The sequence below is a fragment of the Oncorhynchus kisutch genome, linkage group LG4 (assembly GCF_002021735.2).
Source record: "Oncorhynchus kisutch isolate 150728-3 linkage group LG4, Okis_V2, whole genome shotgun sequence".
NCBI classification, from domain to species: Eukaryota; Metazoa; Chordata; class Actinopteri; order Salmoniformes; family Salmonidae; genus Oncorhynchus; species Oncorhynchus kisutch.
The window spans coordinates 51,366,941-51,388,456 of record NC_034177.2 but is presented as its reverse complement, the minus strand read 5'-3'; the positions used below and the strand labels follow the sequence as shown (position 1 = coordinate 51,388,456).

Genomic DNA, 21,516 nt, shown 5'->3' with positions numbered 1-21,516 from the left:
CAGGAAGTGAGAAATCTGAGGTTGGTCGTTTTTCAACTCATTCCCTATTGAAGATACAGTGGGATATTGGTCATGTTGCACTTCCTAAGGCTTCCACTAAATGTCAACAGTCTTTAGAACCTAGTTTGATGCTTCTACTGTAAAGTGGAGCAAATGAGAGGGGAATGAGTCAGAGGTCTGGCAGAATGCTTTGAGCTCGTGACGCTCATTCACGTGAGAGCGAGCTCTGTTCCATCACAATTCTACAGACAAAGGAATTCTCCGGTTGGAACATTATTGAAGATATATGTTAAAAACATCCTAAAGATTGATTCTATACATCGTTTGACATGTTTCTACGGACTGTAACGGAACTTTTTGACATTTCACTCCTAGTGAACGCACTTCGTGACTTTGGATTTGTTTACAAAACACACTAACAAAAGTAGCTATTTGGACATAAATGATGGACATTATCTAACATAACAAACATTTATTGTGGAATTGGGATTCCTGGGAGTGCATTCTGATGAAGATCATCAAGGTAAGTGAATATTTATAATGCTTTTTCTGACTAATGTTGACTGCACAATATGGCGGATATCTTTTTGGCTTGTTTGGTCTCTGAGCGTCGTACTCAGATTATAGCATGGTTTGCTTTTTCCGTGAAGCTTTTTTGAAATCTTACACAGCGGTTGCATTAAGGAGAAGTGTATCTAAAGTTCCATGCATAACACTTGTATTTTCATAAACATTTATAATGAGTATTTCTGTAAATTGATGTGGCTCTCTGCAAAATCACTGGATGTTTTTGGAACTACTGAACATAATGTGCCAATGTATACTGAGATCTTTTTATATAAATATGAACTTTATCGAACAAAACATGTATGTATTGTTTAACATGAAGTCCTATGATTGTCATCTGATGAAGATCATCAAAGGTTAGTGAATCATTTTATCTCTATTTCAGATTTTTTTTACTCCTTTCTTTGGCTGGAAAAATGGGTGTTTTTCTGTGACTTGGCTCAGACCTAACATAAGCGTTTGTGGTGCTTTCGCTGTAAAGCCTATTTGAAATCGGACAATGTGGTGGGATTAACAAGAAGTATATCTTTAAAATGGTGTGAAATACTTCTATGTTTGAGGAATTTTAATTATGGGATTTCTGTTGTTTTGAATTTGGCGCCCTGCACTTTCACTGGCTGTTGTCATATCGATCCCGTTAGCGGAAATCTCAGCCCTAAGAAGTTTTAATGACCGTATTGATTTTTGGTTTGATTTCATCTTGTTAAAGTGACTATTTCTGTTAAAAACATTTGATTTTGCAATCCATACATTATTTTGGATGTGTGCCCATGAAAACTGTTTTCACTATATAACATAGGGAGATACGAAATACGAGGTTACAGTGCACTTCCGAGATCTCCATACAATCTGAAATTAATTTGTTAAATGCTTAGTATATGATATAATGACAAGCACCAGTATCATTTACATTGACATTTTAGTCATTTAGTAGATGCTCTTATCCAGAGCGACTTACATAAATGTATGGAAAGAAAGGTAGACTCCAAGCCCGAGAAAGGGTTTAAACATAGGCTTTGATTCAACTCATTAATTATATTGAATGTATCTGTTTTTATAGCTTAATGTTTTCACATGAAAAAAAAGATAAATTATTATTAATGACTTTGTAACAGCTTCAAGCAGTTGTTCACTACAAGAAATGCTCACTGGTACCCTAGTTTATAGAAAGACCCATGTACGTACACACACACACACACACACACACACACACACACACACACACACACACACACACACACACACACACACACACACACACATACAGATACACATAAGATAGAGGACCCTGCAGCCTACTTACTGTAGTGTGGAGCAGCAACAGTTGAGACTGTGCAAAAATAGGTGGAATTTATTTAACAGATCAAGTCAAAGGTATTTATAAAGCACATTTTACATCAGCAGTTGTCACAAAGTGCTATACAGAAACCCAGCCTAAAACCCCAAACAGCAAGCAATGCAGATGTAGTAACCTAGGAAGAAATCTAGAGAGGAACCAGGCACTGAGGGGTGGACAGTCCTCTTCTGGCTTTGCCGGGTGAAGATTAAAAGAGTACATGGCCATTAAGGCCAGATTGTTCTCCAAGATGTTCAAACGTTCATAGATGACCAGCAGGGTCAAATAATAATCACAGTGGTTGTAGAGGATGCAACAGGTCAGCACCTCAGGAGTAGATGTTAGTTGGCTTTTCATAGCCAAACATTCAGAGGTTGAGACGGCACGTGCGGGACAAAGTAGAACGTTCGGTGAACAGGTCAGAGTTCCATAGCTGCAGGCAGAACAGTTGAAACTGATCAGTTGGACTGGGGACAGCCAGGAGTCATCAGGCCAGGTAGTCGTGAGGCATGGTCCTGGGGCTCAGGTCCTCCTGGAGGGGAGGGAGAGAGGGAAGTGATGAGAAGACTGTGATCAGAGAAGACTGGATCCAGAGGTTGTATTTACAAAATGTACAAGCAATGAAAAATTGTAAAAAATAATTGTCAAATATATCATTTTGAAAACTACAAACTTAAATGGTCTTTAGCAGAATAACCTCCACACGAGGACTAAGGCAAGATGCCTCAAACAAACTGCAAAATGTCCATAAACTCACACATCTGAGATGAATATGGCAGAGTTATACAAACAGCATGTTGTCTAACAAGCAGCCCTCCATGAATGAGGAGAACGAGGATCCTAAATGGACCTTCCCTAACCTGGCATAAACCCTTCTCACCTTTAAACAGAAATTCTCAATGACAACGGCTGATTGTTAACTCATTAATGAAAACAAAGACATTATTTGCACAAACATTAATGTTTTAGCGTAACAATGAAACACCCTTTAAATGCGATAAACCAAGTACAAATAGTGGTGAGTAGAACAAGTTGGCGATAGAACAAAATAATTACGAATGCTAAATATTTCTAAATAAATGACATTATTACCAGACATTGGCATTTGTGTTCTTTACATGATACAATGCACTGTTTGAGGCAATTAGCGAAATCATAGTCTATTTAGCAAGCAAATGTTTGTACCATACGATCAGTTTGTTCCTGTAGGGAGAAATTTAGGGAAATTTCCAGACATGGCAATGGCTCAAAGGCACATTGTCACACACACTCTATAACCCAGATATCAAGTAGGACCTGACACCACAGATGTAATCAAACAGTTGGTAGATGGGTTTGCCTGTCAGGGCTTCCAGATTCTGCAGAGTCTGAAGGGCAATCAGTCCCCTGGAGAGTAGAAAACACACACACAAGCACACATACACATGGGTTGTAGGGCCAGGACGATATCAGTATTGTGACATTTTTTCCATGGCAAAAATGAAAACACGAAGCAGACAACTCTTTGGTCCTTTAACACTAGAACCGCCATATACCAATGGCCACTGAAGTTTGATTTTGTAAATAAATAAAAACCAGCCCCGAAAAACAAGTATGTCCCGCTCCTTCTCTGACTTTTTAAGTGTTTATATTTTACACTGCTCATTTGTCAGAATTTTGAAATCAGACACTGAAAAGTCTTTTTTTTTCACACCTACGGTATTCCCAACTTAACCACCAAGCAGTGTGCTGTAAAACGTTAGTACCCAGCCAGACGCTAATGCGTCTCTCTCTCTCTCTCTCTCTCTCTCTCTCTCTCTCTCTCTCTCTCCTCACTGAATTAATGACAAATGGATGAATGGGCGATAGTTGTGCACTGTACTTCACAATTGAATTTAAATTAGGCCTAACTGAATGGTAAGGAGGATGATTTCATTTAGAAAGACAATAGTGTAATGAAGAGTTTGTGTTATGCCTATATATCAGCAGCAAATCATTTGACCGTGGCTTTGGGGTTGATACCATTCTCTTTTATGTTTTACTTTGTAAAAATAAGCTGTTATGGGACTGTTTTTTATTTACTGTAGCTGCTACTAATCACATGTATTGTCCAAAACATATCCTTGACTCTATCCAGCGACGCAAATGATGCCAGCCCACTGAATGAAGGACAAATGGATGGAATGGACAGTAATTATGCACCTTACTTCACAATCAAATTTAAATTAGGCCTAACTGAATGATGAGGGCGATGAGCTTGATTTAGTTTAGAACAACAATAGTGTAAAGACGAGGTTGAGTTATGCCTATTATTAGGGTTGGTGCTCATGTTAATAATTTGACCGCGCGGCTCGCAGGTTGATAGCATTCTCTGTTACGCTTGACTTTGTAAAAATAAGCTATAACAGGACTGTCTAATTTTCTGTAACTACTACTAATCACATTGTATTGTAAGGGAAATGCAGTAGGCCTTCAGAATGATGCAAAACACATCCTTGACTATATCCAAGTTGATGAGCGGGAAACAAACGATGCCAGTCAGCCTACACAGCCAGCCCATCGAGACTACACCTAAACTACACCTAAACTATACCCACATATTTTTGTTACACATAATAAGAGTTCGCCTATAGACCAGATTGAATGAACAATAATCTGATGAGTGACAATATTGGGCCTATCAGTCATTTACAGATGCAGGGAAAGGAGCATCATTTTATCAAATCCTCCTTCAGAGTCACATGCAGGTAAAACATTTGGATTGCACTTACCTTCGCCAAATGACACTCGTAATTCAAGAGGTGCAGCTCTATTTCCAAATGTCAATTTTTACAAGAATATCCGTGCTGTCTATGCATTCAGCACATGACCACTTGCGGAGCAGCATTGTTCTGGCCACTAAGCAAAAACTAGTAACATAATAAATTAAAATATACTATTCTGTCATCAATGGATGAATGGGCAATATAAACTGATAATGGTACATGTGACTTCAGTGAACTGAATGATGAGGGGGGGGTGAAGAGGGTGATTGAATTTAGAATAGTGTAATTTTGATGAAGAATTGTGGGCAGTCAAATAATTTTATTATGAAAGGATGGAAATTGTAAATATTGTATATAATTTCCCCTTGGAGCCTCTCCGCAAGAACAGAGCCAACTGAGACGGTGATCGCAACTGCCACGGTGAGACAGGAATCTGGGAGGGATGACACGGTTTGGATAGAAAAGAGTGATGAGTTTATGTGATGTGCCGATGTTGCAGCACACCAGAGATTACACTGTTGCTCATGCGCACAGAAAATGAAACCGTTTTTGCACACTTGTATGTCTGTAGGACACTCGGCGGAAACAGCATGGATGTGGAGTCATTTTGGTTTGATAGGTATGGGGTGGCCTTTTTCTGAGAGACCATGCCGCGCAACCGCTTCAGGGAGATTACACGACCCCTGTGACAGGTGCACACGAAACAAGGCCAATGAAAACTGTATGCAGTGCAACCGATTGGTTTGTAGGGCTTGCTCACTCAAAGCCCCTAGGCTGTGTGCTGACTGTGGACCCAAAGCATAAAGAGAAGACAAGATTGATTAATGCAGTACAGTGTCCGATACAGTCAACAAATGACTGTGTTTATATCTTGTCATGAATATACTGCCAATCAGAGCTGTGTATGTAAATATATTCAGATTTGTTTCCTAACACCCACACAATCAGACTGAGAATTTCAAGGCTCAGGAAAATAAAGGATAGCACACAGTGATTTATCAAAAATACAGAGATTATTTAAATACAATTACCAAAACTGCATGGGGGCTTTAATAGTTGTCAAATACTCAATTCCTCGGTGCTTGGGAGAATCTCAATTTAATTTCCTTGATTTGTCACATCCTCTCTCCTCGTCTCCTTCTCAAAACCCATTGGATGAGAAGGTCAGAGGTCCTTCCTTTTCATGGATTTTTGTCTCAATTATAAAAAATATAAAAAATCTGTGCAGACAATTGCCTACTGCTGCTTTCATCCTTCCACTTGACATTTTGTCTTGGATGTTTTTGGACTACTGTCAAACTTGAACTCCACTTGGATGTACTCTTTTGGACTCTCCTGCGGCCCGGTGTAGCGCTTGCCACCCTCCCGGCTTTCCACCGGCCTGTACTGGAAACTACTTCCCCTCCAATGTGCTTCTCTCCTTGCTATCATACTGGTAACACGGCCTCCATTGCATTGCTGTTTTGATGGGCCCCAGCATTTAATTGCACTGAGTAAATCACCGGTCTCTCCTTGCTGTTGTTATGCTGGCAAGTTTTGGGCCTTGGTTGTGTTCATTGTGGGTCCTAGTGCTGACTGTATTTGAGTCTGTGGTTGCGTTCTGGCCTGTTGCCTATAACTGTGGGGATCCCACAATCTGTGTGATTCAATCTAACTATCACACTGTGTGGATTGATTGACTTTTAGGTTGGAGAGGAATCAGCTATCTTTTTTTCCAACTTTCCACCCCACAGGTAAACTGAACTTTTCCATATTGGCTGCTACCACCTTCAGAGACTACGGTGTACGTTTCTTCCCATGTAGGAGCTGCACCTATTTTGGACAGTTTTGGGATAATAGGCCGGACAAATTTACGGTGTGGAAACTGTCAGCTTATTCAGGAATGTATGTCTGAGCTGGATGTCCAGAGTAAACACATTGAGACATTGCATTGTATCCTGGATAGGTCACAATCTGCCTGGTTGTTGTGCCACTGCTTCGTCACTGTGCTGCCACTCTCTGGCTGATTTGCCAGGGTTGCCCTGCAGAGACCTCTCCCTAATGAAGTCACCTCTTGCCTCCCATACCCTTCACATCCTACCCTGACCTCCCATTGAGGGGTTGTCATGTGTTAAGAGCTGACAGACAGATTAGAGGTGGGGGAGTGGCCATAGTTTCTCTGTCTCTACTGAAATCCATTTCCCTTGCCAAAACTACAGTCAGATTGTATAGCTATGCATGAATCCCTTGTTGATTTTAAACGTGTGCTTAATGCGGCAAAACAAAATTCATATTGTTCTTTAACCCACGTAAGTATGTTTCAGATTAATTACCTCACGTTCACAAGATGGTTCTCCAATTGAACATGTTCCCGCATATAAATCCTTAGGCATTTGGATTGATATGGATGTGATGTTTAAAAAACATATAGATGAGCTGGTTAAGAAGCTAAGATTTAAAATGGGCTTTTTCTACAGAAACAGATTGTGTCTTTCTCTAAGCAGCAGGAAGCAGATTATTCAGTCAACCTTTTTTATCTGTTCTTGATTATGGTGATAGTATTAATCAAAGTGCAGCTGCTACTACTTGTAAACCTTTGAATGCCATCTACCATAGTCACCGTTATGTTGTTACTGGCGACAGCTTTGATACTCATCACTGTATCCTGTATCAAAAGGTTGGCGGGACTTCGCTAAAGACCCATAGATCTCTACATTACTCCCATTTGTGTTTACAAGGCCCTACTTCATAAACTTCCGTGTTATCTAACTTGGCTATTGAAGTATAGACACCTAAAGCCTTAAGGTTCCTAGGGTCTCCACCGAGCTAGGTAAATCTGTTCGGGCAAAGTGCAGAATTTCAGCTTGAATTTGAGGGTATTTACATCCAAATCGGGTGAACAGTGTAGGAATTACAGCACGTTTTTATATGTGGTCCCCCCAATTTTAGTGGCTCAAAAGTAATTGGACAAACTAACATGATCATAAATTAAATGGTGAGTTTTAATACTTGGTTGCAAATCCTTTGCAGTCAATGACTGGAACCCAGAGACATCACCAGATGCTGGGTTTCTTTCATGGTGATGCTCTGCCTTTACTGCAGCTGTCTTCAGTTCCTGCTTGTTCTTGGGGCGTTTTGCCTTCAGTTTTGCCTTCAGCAAGTGAAATGCATGCTCAATTGGATTCAGGTCAGACGATTGACTTGACCATTGCAGAACATTCCACTTTTTTTCCTTAAAAAAGCATTGGGTTACTTTCACAGTATGCTTCAGGTCATTGTCCATCTGCGCTGTGAAGCACCGTCCAATGAGTTTTGAAGCATTTGGCTGAATCTGAGAAGATAATATTGCCCTAAATACTTCAAAATGTATCCTGCTGCTTTTGTCAGCAGTCACATCATCAATAAACACAAGGGAACCAGTTCCATTGGCAGCCATACATGCCCACACCATAACACTACCTCCACCATGCTTCACAGATGAGGTGGTATGCTTCGATCATGAGCAGTTCCTTCCCTTCTCCATACTCTTCTCTTCCCATCATTCTGTTACAAGTTGATCTTTGTCTCATCTGTCCACAGGATGTTGTACTAGGACTGTACAGGCTTTTTTTAGATGTTGTTTGGCTAACTAATCTGCTCTTCCTGTTTTTGAGGCTTACCAATGGTTAACATCTTGTGGTAAACCGTCTGTATTTACTCTGGTGAAGTCTTCTCTTGACTGTTGACTTTGACACAGATACGCCTACCTCCTGTAGGGTGTTCTTGATCTGGGCAACTGTTGTGAAGGGGTTTTCTTCACCAGGGAAATAATTATTCTGTCACCCACCACAGTTGTTTTCCGTTGGTCTTCTGGGCCTTTTTGTGTTCCTGAGCTCACCAGTGTGTTCTTTCTTTTTAAGAATGTGCCAAATAGTTGATTTGGCCACACCTAATGTTTTTGCTAATGATTTTTCAGCCTAATGATGTCTTTGGACTTCATATTGAGGGTTAACAGTAACAGATTCCAAATGCAAATGCCACACTTGAAATGAAATCAACTCTAGACCTTTTATCTGCTTACTTGTAAATGAACTAAATTAGGTATTAACACACACCTGGCCATGGAACAGCTGAGCAGCCAATTGTCCAATTACTTTTGGTGTAAAAAAAAAAGGTGCTTTAATGCCTACACCGTTCACCTGATGTGGATGTAAATACCCTCAAATTAAAGCTGGAAGTACTTTCAGCTCATATCCATTAATTAATTTCAACTCCAATATGCTGTGGAAGACAGCTAAAATCAATAATAACTTGGTCAATGTCCAAATATTTATGGACCTGACTGTACCAGTCAAAAGTTTGGACACATCTACTCATTCAAGGGTTTTTCTTTATTTTTATTTTCTATTTTCTACATTGCATAATAATAGTGAATACATCAAAACTATGAAATAACACATGTAGAATCATGTATTAACCAAAAAAGTGTTATTTTATATATTTTATATAAGATTCTTCAAAGTAGCCACCCTTTGCCTTGATGAAGCTTTGCACACTCTTGGCATTCAACCAGCTTAATAAGGTAGTTATCTGGAATGCATTTCAATTAACAGGTGTGCCTTGTTAAAAGTTAATTCGTTGAATTTCTTTCCTTTTTAATGGGGCAGCAGGGTAGCCTAGTGGTTAGAGAGTTGGACTAGTTCAAACCCCCGAGCTGACAAGGTACAAATCTGTCCTTCTGCCCCTGAACAGGCAGTTAACCCACTGTTCCTAGGCCATCATTGAAAATAAGAATTTGTTCTTAACTGATTTGCCTAGTTAAATAAAGGTACAAAACATTTTTTGCATTTGAGCTGTGTTGTGACAAGATAGGAGTGGTATACAGAAGATTCGGTTCTATTTGGTAATAGACCAAGTCCATATTATGGCAAGAACAGCTCAAATAAGCAAAGATAAATGACAGTCCATTACTTTAAGACATGAAGGTCAGTCAATTATTATTATTGTCAATTATTTGGTTGACAGAACACATTGTATTCTATTATTGTCATGTTCTGACCTTATTTAGTTTTTTATGTCTTTATTTTAGTTGGTCAGGGCATGAGTTGGGGTGGGCATTCAATGTTGTTTTTCTATGTTTTGTTCTGTTATATTTCTATGTGTTTGGCCTAGTATGCTTCTCAATCAGAGGCAGGTGTCAGTCGTTGTCTCTGATTGGGAGCCATATTTAGGTAGCGTGTTTTCTATTGTGTTTTCTGGGTGGTTGTATCCTGTGTTAGTGTTTTCACCATAAGGGACTGTTTCAGTTGTTTGTTTGTTCTTTTTGTTCTTTTGTTCAGTGTTCTGTTGATTTTATTAAATATATCATTATGGACACTTACCACGCTGCACATTGGTCTGATCCTTGCTACTCCTCCTCTGAAGAAGAGGAATTCTGTTACAGAACCACCCACCAAAAAAGGACCAAGCAGTGTGGTAATGGGCAGCAGAAATCTCAAGACTCATGGACATGGGAGGAGATTTTGGAAGGCAAGGGACCCTGGGCACAGGCTGGGGAATATTTCCGCCCCAAGGCAGAGCTGGAGGCAGCTAAAGCTGAGCGGGGGTGGTATGAGGAGTCTGCACGGCAGCACAGCTTGGACAAGAGGCAGCCCCAAAAGTTTCTTGGAGGGGATGTGGCTAAGTCAGGTAGGAGACCTGAGCCAACTCCCCGTGCTTACCGTGGAGAGAGGTGGACCGGGCAAGCACTGTGTTATGCCGTGAGGCGCACGGTGTCCCCGGTGCACAGGCATAGCCCGGTGCGTTACAGCGCCTCGTATCGGCCGGGCTAGTGTGGATATCGAGCCAGGTGCCATGAATCCGGCTCAGCGCATCTGATCTCCAGTGCATCTCCTCGGGCCGGGTACATGGCACCAGCCCTACGCATGGTGTCCCCAGTTCGCCAGCACAGCCCAGTGCGGTCTTTTCCACATCTGCGCACTGGCCTGGCTACGGGGAATATCCAGCCAGGTAGGGTTGTGCAGGGTGCTCGAGACCTCCAGTGAGCCTCCACGGTCCGTCCTTGGACACTGTGCTATCTAACCTCCAAACGAGCTTCAATGCCATACAACACTCCTTCCGTGGCCTCCAACTTCTCTTAAACACTAGTAAAACCAAATGCATGCTTTTCAACCGTTCGCTGCCTGCACCCGCACGCCTGACCAGCATCACCACCCTGGATGGTTCCGACCTTGAATATGTGGACATCTATAAGTACCTAGGTGTCTGGCTAGACTGTAAACTCTCCTTCCAGACTCATATCAAACATCTCCAATCGAATATCAAATCAAGAGTCGGCTTTCTATTCCGCAACAAAGCCTCCTTCACTCACGCCACCAAACTTACCCTAGTAAAACTGACTATCCTACTGATCCTCGACTTCGGCGACGTCATCTACAAAATTGCTTCCAACACTCTACTCAGCAAACTGGATGCAGTTTATCACAGTGCCATCCGTTTTGTCACTAAAGCACCTTATACCACCCACCACTGCGACTTGTATGCTCTAGTCGGCTGGCCCTCGCTACATATTCGTCGCCAGACCCACTGGCTCCAGGTCATCTACAAGTCCATGCTAGGTAAAGCTCCGCCTTATCTCAGTTCACTGGTCACGATGGCAACACCCATCCGTAGCACGCGCTCCAGCAGGTGTATCTCACTGATCATCCCTAAAGCCAACACCTCATTTGGCCGCCTTTCGTTCCAGTTCTCTGCTGCCTGTGACTGGAACGAATTGCAAAAATTGCTGAAGTTGGAGACTTATCTCCCTCACCAACTTCAAACATCTGCTATCTGAGCAGCTAACCGATCGCTGCAGCTGTACATAGTCTATCGGTAAACAGCCCACCCATTTTTACCTACCTCATCCCCATACTGTTTTTATTTATTTACTTTTCTGCTCTTTTGCACACCAATATCTCTACCTGTACATGACCATCTGATCATTTATCACTCCAGTGTTAATCTGCAAAATTTGTATTATTCGCCTACCTCATGCCTTTTGCACACAATGTATATAGACTCTCTTTTTTTTCTACTGTGTTATTGACTTGTTAATTGTTTACTCCATGTGTAACTCTGTTGTCTGTTCACACTGCTTTGCTTTATCTTGGACAGGTCGCAGTTGCAAATGAGAACTTGTTCTCAACTAGCCTACCTGGTTAAATAAAGGTGAAATAAAACGGTCCGGTTTATCCAGTGCCTCCTCCACGCACCAGCCCTCCGGTGGCAGCCCCCCGCACCAGGCTGTCTCCCCGTCTCCCTACAGGTGCTCCTGTCCGTCACTCCTGAGCTGCCGGAGTCTCCCGTCCGTCACTCCTGAGCTGCCGGAGTCTCCCGTCCGTCACTCCTGAGCTGCCGGAGTCTCCCGTCCGTCACTCCTGAGCTGCCGGAGTCTCCCGTCCGTCACTCCGGAGCTGCCGGAGTCTCCCGTCCGTCACTCCGGAGCTGCCGGAGTCTCCCGTCCGTCACTCCGGAGCTGCCGGAGTCTCCCGTCCGTCACTCCGGAGCTGCCGGAGTCTCCCGTCCGTCACTCCGGAGCTGCCGGAGTCTCCCGTCCGTCACTCCGGAGCTGCCGGAGTCTCCCGTCCGTCACTCCGGAGCTGCCGGAGTCTCCCGTCCGTCACTCAGGAGCTGCCGGAGTCTCCCGTCCGTCACTCCGGAGCTGCCGGAGTCTCCCGTCCATTCGGGACCCGTTGCTAGGGTCCCCAATCCGGGGTCGGTGGCGAGGGTCCCCACTCCTAAGGTGCCACATAAGTGGGCCGAGACTATGGTGGGGTCCACGTCCCGCTCCAGAGCCGCCACCGCGGTAAATGCCCACCCAGACCCTCCCCTATAGGTTCAGGTTTTGCGGCCGGAGTCCGCGCCTTTGGGGGTGGGGGGGTACTGTCACGTTCTGACCTTAGTTCCTTTTTTATGTCTTTATTTTAGTTGGTCAGGGCATGAGTTGGGGTGGGCATTCTATGTTGTTTTTCTATGTTTTGTTCTGTTATATTTCTATGTGTTAGGCCTAATGTGGTTCTCAATCAGAGGCAGGTGTCAGTCGTTGTCTCTGAGCCATATTTAGGTAGCCTGTTTTCTATTGTGTTTTGTGGGTGGTTGTGTCCTGTGTTAGTGTTTTCACCATAAGGGACTGTTTCGGTTGTTTGTTCTTTTGTTCAGTGCTCTGTTGATTTTTATTAAATATATCTTTATGGACACTTAGCACGCTGCACATTGGTCTGATCCTTGCTACTCCTCTGAAGAAGAGGAATTACGTTACAATTATTGTGTTATATTATTTTATGAACTATTAACATATATAGACATGCTGTTGCTTATCTTTTTCATTCTTTAGGAACATTTAGCATGGCTGTAAATGATAGAGAAGCACAAAAAGACCTGGCAACTAACCATGACAAAGAAACATGCAGTGTCTATGCTTCTTGTGACATTTTCAATAACGTGCAGTAGATGTTTTGTTGCTAGGTGGAGTTATGGTCTCGTTGTGCCTACCTATACTTTTATTCCTGTAATCACACGTGTGAATCTGCAAGAAAATCATATTTTAAATGTGTATCAAACCATTTTGAAAATGTGACCCTTATGTCACACGTTGGCCTCTTTTATTTATAGAAAGACCCACATGCCTGTTTGTGAGGTCAGCTTGGCCTGCAGTAAGGGAGGGTGGATTAACCTAAACAGAGCCTCCCAGTCACTACAGTACTTGGCTGAACCTATTTCACACCCATGGGTGACCCAGTTTCTGTCAGTGATGTAAAAATACTTTAAAGTACAAAGTCTTTTTTGTATTTTTTGTATCTGTACCTTACTATTTTTATTACTTCACTACATTCCTAAAGAAAATAACGTACTTTTTACTGCATACATTATCCCTTACACCTAAAAGTACTTACATTTTGAATGCTTGGAAGGACAGGAAAATGGTTGAATTCTGTCACGGATCCCTCCAGAACTTCCATTATGCACACCTGTCCCCTATTCCCACTGATTAGTACTTGTATAAGTGTTCCCTTTGGTTTCCATTGGGCTGTTGATTATTGTTACAATGTCAGTTGGAGCGTGTGAGTACCTGTGCTGTGTGTTATGGCTTTTATGCCGTTGTGGATTGCGCAGTTGATTATGGGTCTCGTCCCGTGTGTTAATCATTGTGAGCTTGTGTTATTTATTCGAGGTACTCCTCGCTCTTTTGTTTGGGTTTCTACCCTGTGTTTTGTTACGTGTTTGTTTGGTCTTCGTCCCTGTGCCTTTACACGGCATGCTGTAATTTAGGCTTAATAAAAAAAAATACTATTACGCATTCCTGCGCCTGTCTCCCGAATCGTTCATGCCAATGTGACAAATTCAAGCACTTATCAAGAGAACATCCCTGGTCATCCCTAATGCTTCTGATCTGGCGGACTCACTAAGCACACGCTTCATTTGTAAATGATGTCTGAGTGTGCCCCTAGCTATCCATAAATAAAAACAACTAGAAAATGGTGCCATCTGGTTTGCTTAATATATGGAATTTGCAATGATTTTGACTTTTGATACTTCAGTATAATTAAAACCTAATACTTTTAGACCTTTAAAAAGTTGTATTTGACTGGGTGACTTTTACTTGAGTCATTTTCTATTAAGGTATTGTCACTCCCTGGCCATAGAGGCTTTTTATTCTCTATTTTGGTTAGGCCAGGGTGTGACTTCTATGTTCTTTTTTTCTATGTTTTTGTATTTCGTTTTTGGCCGGGTACGGTTCTCAATCAGGGATAGCTGTCTGTCGTTGTCTCTGATTGAGAATCATACTTAGGTAGCTCTTGCCCACATGGGGTAGATGTTTTGTGTATTGCACCTTGCAGAACTGTTCGGTTGTTTTTCTCTCCAAGTATTCATATTTATTAAAAGGTATTATGAATACTTACCACGCTGCACCTTGGTCTTCTCCTTCTCCCGACAACAGCCGTTACAGGTATCTTTACTTTTAATAACAATTGGGTACTTTTTCTACCACTGGTTCCTGTACTGGCCTCGGCCCTTAGCCCTGCTCTCTAATCTGTGCATTGTACGCCAGGCCACAGGTTATAATGGAACATTATGGGGCCTGTAGGGCAAATGGATGTCAAATCTTTGGTCTATTTATCCTTTCCTTTTGTACTGTTTTGGGCATGCTCTCAATTCAACAGATCTCTTTTCTTATTTGAGACTTGATTACAATGGTCTCCAGTTTATACTAGAGTTTTCAAGTAAAAGGAAGTAGGAAATCCCTATAAGTCCAACGACATGCAGACTGCAGGCTATCATGTCGTGTTTTGTCTGTCGGTCTAGTCTGTCTAATATTCTAGGATCTTAGGCTAAACCACCACATTGTGGTGCTGTTTACCATAACTCCCTGCCTCTCTTCTCTCCTCAATATCCTGGCCATGTCTCTTTATCACAGTCGAAAGATAACTAATGCTTTCCCCACCAGCGACTCGCAAAGAAGCTGCCGCAGAACTTCCACATCTGACCCAGACATGCTCTCTCTCTCTGCCTGCCTGCCCCTCTGCCCCTATTCCCCTCTTTCATATCCATTTCCTTAAACCTCTCCAGTTGAAAGTAGCCAGTCTAGCCCTTAGCGCTCAGATGGCCGGCCAGTGTGTGTGTGTGTGTGTGTGAGAGAGACAGCTGGCAAGTGTGTGCTGCAGTCAATGGACAGGGTAATCCCCTTCCACCAGATAGGCTAAGTGAAGTGCACACATTAACATTAACATTAAGGACGGACACATCTGGACCACCACATCTGGTGGCGGCTGCCCACTTTGGTCACGCTGGTCTGGGTACACCCTGTCATGACAGTTTCGGGACAAGGGTCTCTTTTCTGGGATGGTGGCTGGCAGCAGCGGCCGCCAACCCAGGGGCATCCTCTCTCTCATCTCCCAAAGAAGGGATTGGGCCCCAGAGGGAGTGGAGCAGGAAGGCAGAAACAGATTTGGGGAATTCCAGCTGGTTTTGGAATTGGGTTGTGTGTTGGATTAGGAAGGAGCTGCTGGGAGTAGATAGGTTTGGTATTTTAGAGCAGGTAGCAGTAGGGGTCTGACAACTAGTGAGAAACGGAGGAAAGGCTACTGGAGAATCAGAGTAACATTTTGTCTCAGGACAAGATGATGCAGGCGTGTCATATACGGTGCCTTCAGAAAGTTTTCACACCCCTTGACTTATTTCACATTTTGTCGTGTTACAGCCTGAGTTCCAAATGGATACACAAACAAATAGTCTCGCCTATCTACACACAATAACCCATAATAACAGAGTGGGAATATGTTCATAGACATTTTTGCAAATGTATTGAACATTAAATACAGTAATATCTCATTTGCATAAGTTAAGTTAATACATGTTAGAATCACCTTTGGCAGCAATTTACAGATGTGACTCTTTCTGGGTCTTTATGAGCTTTGCACACCTGGATTGTACAACATTTGCACTTTTTTTGTTGTTGAATTCTTCAAGTTCTGTCAAGTTGGTTGTTGATCATTGCTAGACAACCATTTTCAAGTCTTGCCATAGATTTCCAAGACGATTTAAGTCCAAACTATAAGTCCAAAATGTCGTCTTGGTAAGCCACTCCAGTTAAGATTTGCCTTGTTTTTTAGGTTATTGTCCTGCTGAAGAGGTGCATTTGTCTCCCAGTGTCTGTTGGAAAGCTGACTGAACCAGGTTTTCACCTATGCTTAGCTCAATTCTATTTATGTTTTTATCCTGAAAAACTTCCCAGTCCTTAACAATTACAAGGACACCCATAACATAATGCAGCCACCACTATGCTTGGAAATATAGAGAGTGGTGCTCAGTAATGTGTTGTATTGGATTTGCCCCAAACAACATAACACTTTGTATTCAGGAAAAAATGAATACACCATCTAAGGTATAATTAATAACTTCACCCTGCTGAAAGGGATGTTCAATGTCTGCTATCTACCAATAGGTACACTTCTTTGTGAGGCATTAGAAAACCTCCCAGGTCTTTGTGGTTGAATCTGTGTTTGAAATTCACTGCTCAACTGAGGGACCTTACAAATAATTGTTTGTGTGAGGTACAGAGTTGAGGTAGTCATTCATAAATCATGTTAAACACTATTATTGCATACAGAGTGAATCATACAACTTTTTCTGTGACTTGTTATGCACATTTTTAGTCCTGAACTTATTTAGGCTTGCCATAACAAAAGTGTTGAATACTTATTGACTCAGCTTTTCATTTGTAATTAATTTGTAAACATTTCTAAATATTGTGTGTAGGCCAGAGACAAAAATATCTAATTGTAATACATTTTAAATTCAGGCTGTAACACAACTGCACCTTGGTTCAATCCATCTCGAAACGATCGTGACAGAAGATCCCACCACCCACGGACCAAGCAGCATGCCCAGGAGGAGTGGAAGACATCCTAGACGTGGGACCAAATCATGGCAGGAGACAGAAGCCTGCCATGGAAGCAGGCGGAGGCAGTGAAGGAGCAACAGCGACGACACCGAGGTTCGCGGCCACAAGGACAGCCCAATTTCTTTTGGGAGGGGGCACAAATGGGGGTACACTGGGTGGTCGGCAGTGCCAAGGTGTGAACCAGAGACAACCTGGGAGGAGGTAGAGAGGTGGTCAGCCGACCCAGGGAGCGTGCCAGAGCCTGCCTGGGATTCAATAGAACAGTGCGAGGAGGGATACCGGAGAATGGAGTTGGCGAGGAGTATGCAGCAACGTAGGCGTTTGGAGGAGCCTGTCACCAGTCCGGTGCAATCTGTGCCGGTCCCACGCATCAGGTCTCCAGTGCGCCTCCCCAGTCCGGTACGTCCTGTGTCTCCTCCTCGTACTCCTGAAGTACGTGTCCCCAGTCCGGTACGTCCTGTGCCTGCTCCCCGCACTCGCCCTGATGTACGCCTCCACAGCCTAGTACGTCCTGTTCTACCTCCCCGCACTCGCCCTGAGGTGCGTGTCACCAGCCCGGTGCCACCTGTACCGGTCCCACGCATCAGGCCTCCAGTGCGCCTCCTCAGTTCAGTACGTCCTGTGCCTCCTCCCCGCACTCGCCCTGAGGTGCATGTCACCAGCCCGGTGCCACCTGTACCGGCCCCACGCATCAAGCTTCCGGCGACAATTTCCAGTCCAGAGCTTCCGGCGACAGTTTCCAGTCCAGAGCTTCCGGCGACAGTTCCCAGTCCGGACACCCGGCGACGGTCCGCGGTCCGGTTCCACGGAAGCGGAGGGATCAGCGAGCGGAGCGGGGTCTACGTCCCGATCCGGAGCTGCCACCGAGGCTAGATGCCCACCGGGACCCTCCCCCATGGAGTCAGGTTTTCCGGCCGGAGTCCGCACCTTTGGGGGGTGGGGGGGGGTACTGTCACGCCCTGACCTTAGAGCCTTTTTATTTTTCTATTTGGTTCGGTCAGGGTGTGATTTGGGTGGGCATTCTAGTTTTTCTATTTCTTTGTTGGCCGGGTATGCTTCCCAATCAGAGGCAGCTGTCTATCGTTGTCTCTGATTGGGGATCATACTTAGGCAGCCTTTTTTTACCTTTAGTTTTGTGGGATCTTGTTTGTGTGTAGTTGCTTTCTGCACTGCATGTAACTTTACGTTCGTTTTTGTATTTTGATGTTTTTTCGGTGTCATTTAAATAAAAGTCAAATGTACGCTAACCACGCTGCACCTTGGTCCAATCCATCTCTCAACGATCGTGACAACAACAAAATGTGAAAGAAGTTAAGGGTTGTGAATACTTTCTCAATGCACTGTATATTCCATGTGGTCAGGTGATGCTGGTGCTGGAGGAAGCTAGCAGTGATCTGCCTGTGCCTCTCACTATGGTTGATTCATTAGTGGCCATTTTAATCCCAGTCAATGGCTGTGGATGGATCATCCCTGAGTAATGATGCCCATAACGGATTATCCTGCCGGCAATTAGTCTCCCATCCAGCCGTTCTCTTCTCTAAGCCTCAGACCTGGGTTCACTTCAAATACTATTTGAAATCTTTCACATAATTTATTTTGAGCATTTGCTCTAGCCTGCCTGGAGTGATAAATGTGTAAGGTTATCCATTTTTTGGGACTATTCTATTGGACAATTAAGCCAGGCAAGCACAATTAATTACAGATCAAGTATTTGCAATGATATCAAATAGTATTTGACCCAAGCTGGTCCACGGGGGACTCGAAGAATGAGATTTACATTGTGGTTCCATTATTCGATAGCATCTTGGATTCCTTGTGGAGGGAGTGTCAAGGGAGGCTGTAGTGCTTATAGTGTATATTTACAAGGGTGTGTGTTTATGTATGTTTTTTTTATGTTGGTCTTAATAGCCTAACAAATAAGCATTTGTTAAATATACTTCCTTCGTCCTCCACGTGTGGCTGAATATCCTTCTCCTCCTTCTCAGGTGCCATCCCGTGCTTCATGCTGGGTGTGTTCCAGATCGCTCTAAATGATTGTGAGGAGCTCTACAGGAGCTGGGTTCTGACGCCTTCAAGCAGAACGTCATCGTTGGCACCATCAAGATGGGCTGGAGCCATTTCTTCTGCGACTCGCAGACCTTGGAGCAAATCCTCAAGTGAGTATGGAATAGAATAGCTTCATAAATTCAGAACAGCACAGCACGCTAATTTTGTCTCAAAGTGTATTGGAGGAGATTATCAAAGGTCCCTTCCTCGGGTATGGATGAAACGAGGACAGAGCAAGGATTTGAAGACTAACATTTTCATTTTTCCTTCTCTCCCACAGAGAGAAAATGGGCTCTGATGGTGGAAACATCAAGAAACTCCAAATGCCCAAAGTTAAGCTTTGTCACATGGCATGACTCATTACACTCTCTGGAGTGTGGCGCTGATGATCACACACATACTGTCCACCTTGCCATCCATGAGAGGGTGTGAGGAAGGAAGGCCCTCACGATCTCTTAAAGGTCCTAGTAGTCATGTTTAATTCAATATCAAATCATTTCTGGGTAACAATTGAGTACCTAACTGTGATTTGTTTTCAATTATGGTCAAAAATAAACAAAAATAGATATTTAGTGAAGGGCAATTTCTCAAGCAAGAATTTTGCTAGGACTGCTTGGGAGTGGTCTGAGCAGAGAGGGGGAAACTGAAAATGTGCTTTTATTGGCAGAGCGATTTGGAACTCCCTTTCTTAGTGTTTTTACACGTAGTCCCTTTCAGCAAAATGTTTGTGAACTCAGTGCAGTTTGTAGAATTTGTTTGTGCAGTGTGAACACTCCAAAGGAACTCAAACCCCTCAAAAGAGCCCCCGAAACTAACGGAACTTAGAGCCATCTCGAGAGGGGGTCTGAGTTTGGGTTCCCTTTAATAGGACAATGTGGACATAAAGCTCACCAGGTTCCCTTGTCATTATTCCCGCTCCACACCAAGATTACTGCAAACATTGTTTCCCCTGGCATAAGCCCTCACATTGGTGCCAAAAGAGAGAGAAGATGATGATGATGATGATGTACAGGTTCAAGCAAAACACGTGTGCCGTTTTTTGATGTTGATTAACGATTGTCAAGGATGCTTAGAAATTCCAGAATATGTGTATTTTAGTATATTTTAGTTCAAATGATTTGTTTTCAATATGTGATCTGTAGGCTAAGAGAGCTTCTCAAGCTGTTTAGTCGATTGTGGGGTTTGAATAGTGTGAAAAGACAACATATTTGGTGAGAATCACACCAAAATCTATTTTAGCTCTTAAAGGGGCAGTAGCCTACATTGAGTGTACAATTTTTTAAGTATAACATTATGTAATCTGCAGTTATTCTTCTGCTATTTAGTTACCAATCATTTTTGTCTTTGTCTTATATTTGAACTAAATGCAATCTATTGCCTCCCAAAATATAAGTAGGTGTATCTAGCTGTCTGATAACGCATTCTGATGGAATGGCTTGTCCAGCACATTGTAAAATCCCAGAGTGCATTGAGTGAAAAAATAAATGTTTCTCCTTTCTAAACATATCAATGTGAATTCAAAGAGGACTCGGATCACAGAATAGTTAGTGAACTGACAAAAGAGTTGAGTCCTCATTAAGGGAAGGGTGCATTGAGAATACAAAGGTACAGTAACTGAGTTATTTAGCTATTTTTTTTTCTACCCCAGAGTTCACTTTAGAGATCCTGAGATCGGTTCTTTTAAAGAAGATTATATGTGAAAACACCCATGGTTTAACAAATTTTCCACATGGTGATAACACCACGGAAGGCCTAAACTCCATCCTACCAAAACAGCCTGAAATTTTAAGCAGTCTTTTCAAACAGCTCTTACGCCTAAAGGGCATTGTCAATCAAATCAAATGAAATTGTACTTGTCACATGCGCCGAATACAACATAGACCTTACAGTGAAATGTTTACTCACAAGCCCTTAACCAACAATGCAGTTTTAAGAAAAAGTACCTTAAAAATAAATAAAAGTTACAAATAAATAAAGAGCAGCAGTAAAATAACAATAGCGAGGCTATATACAGGGGATACAGAGTCGTTCATTTTCACATTATCTTAATTTAAAAAATTGAACAGTATTATTCCAAACTCATAGTGTGGAAATATATATATATATATATATATAAAACAATATCACATTTTGGACTGCACTGGGCCTTTAAAGGCCCCATGCAGTTTTCAAATTTTCTTTTTCAATCATCACTGTATGTATCAAAATATTTGATGTTAATTTAATGAAAATAACTTCAACCTGTATGTTTAATAATGTATCACCCTGAACTTCCTTTGGCCTTTGAAATGCTCAGTCTGATCGTGTGAGCAATAGGAAACAAATGTGAAAATATTTACATACACAACTCTAAATGGCTGATGGTCTATTATAATCAGATCACATTGTGACATCATGATGTGGTTCACCTGAATAGGTCTTCC

General features: G+C 42.6%; 1 long non-coding RNA gene across 2 annotated transcripts in view; it reads left to right on the top strand.

The window, feature by feature from the left end:
• Positions 1-20,735, top strand: part of LOC116374005 (uncharacterized) — a 34,684-nt gene extending 13,949 nt beyond the window's left edge. Inside the window, exons 1-3 of one of the 2 annotated variants that reach the window (XR_004209756.1) lie at positions 14,478-14,593; positions 19,033-19,203; positions 19,374-20,735. This is a non-coding gene — a long non-coding RNA (uncharacterized LOC116374005). Of the gene's footprint in view, positions 1-14,477; positions 14,594-19,032; positions 19,204-19,373 lie in introns of those variants that run through there. The other variant, XR_004209755.1, reaches the window with a different exon arrangement.
• The last annotated feature ends 781 nt before the right edge of the window (positions 20,736-21,516 follow it).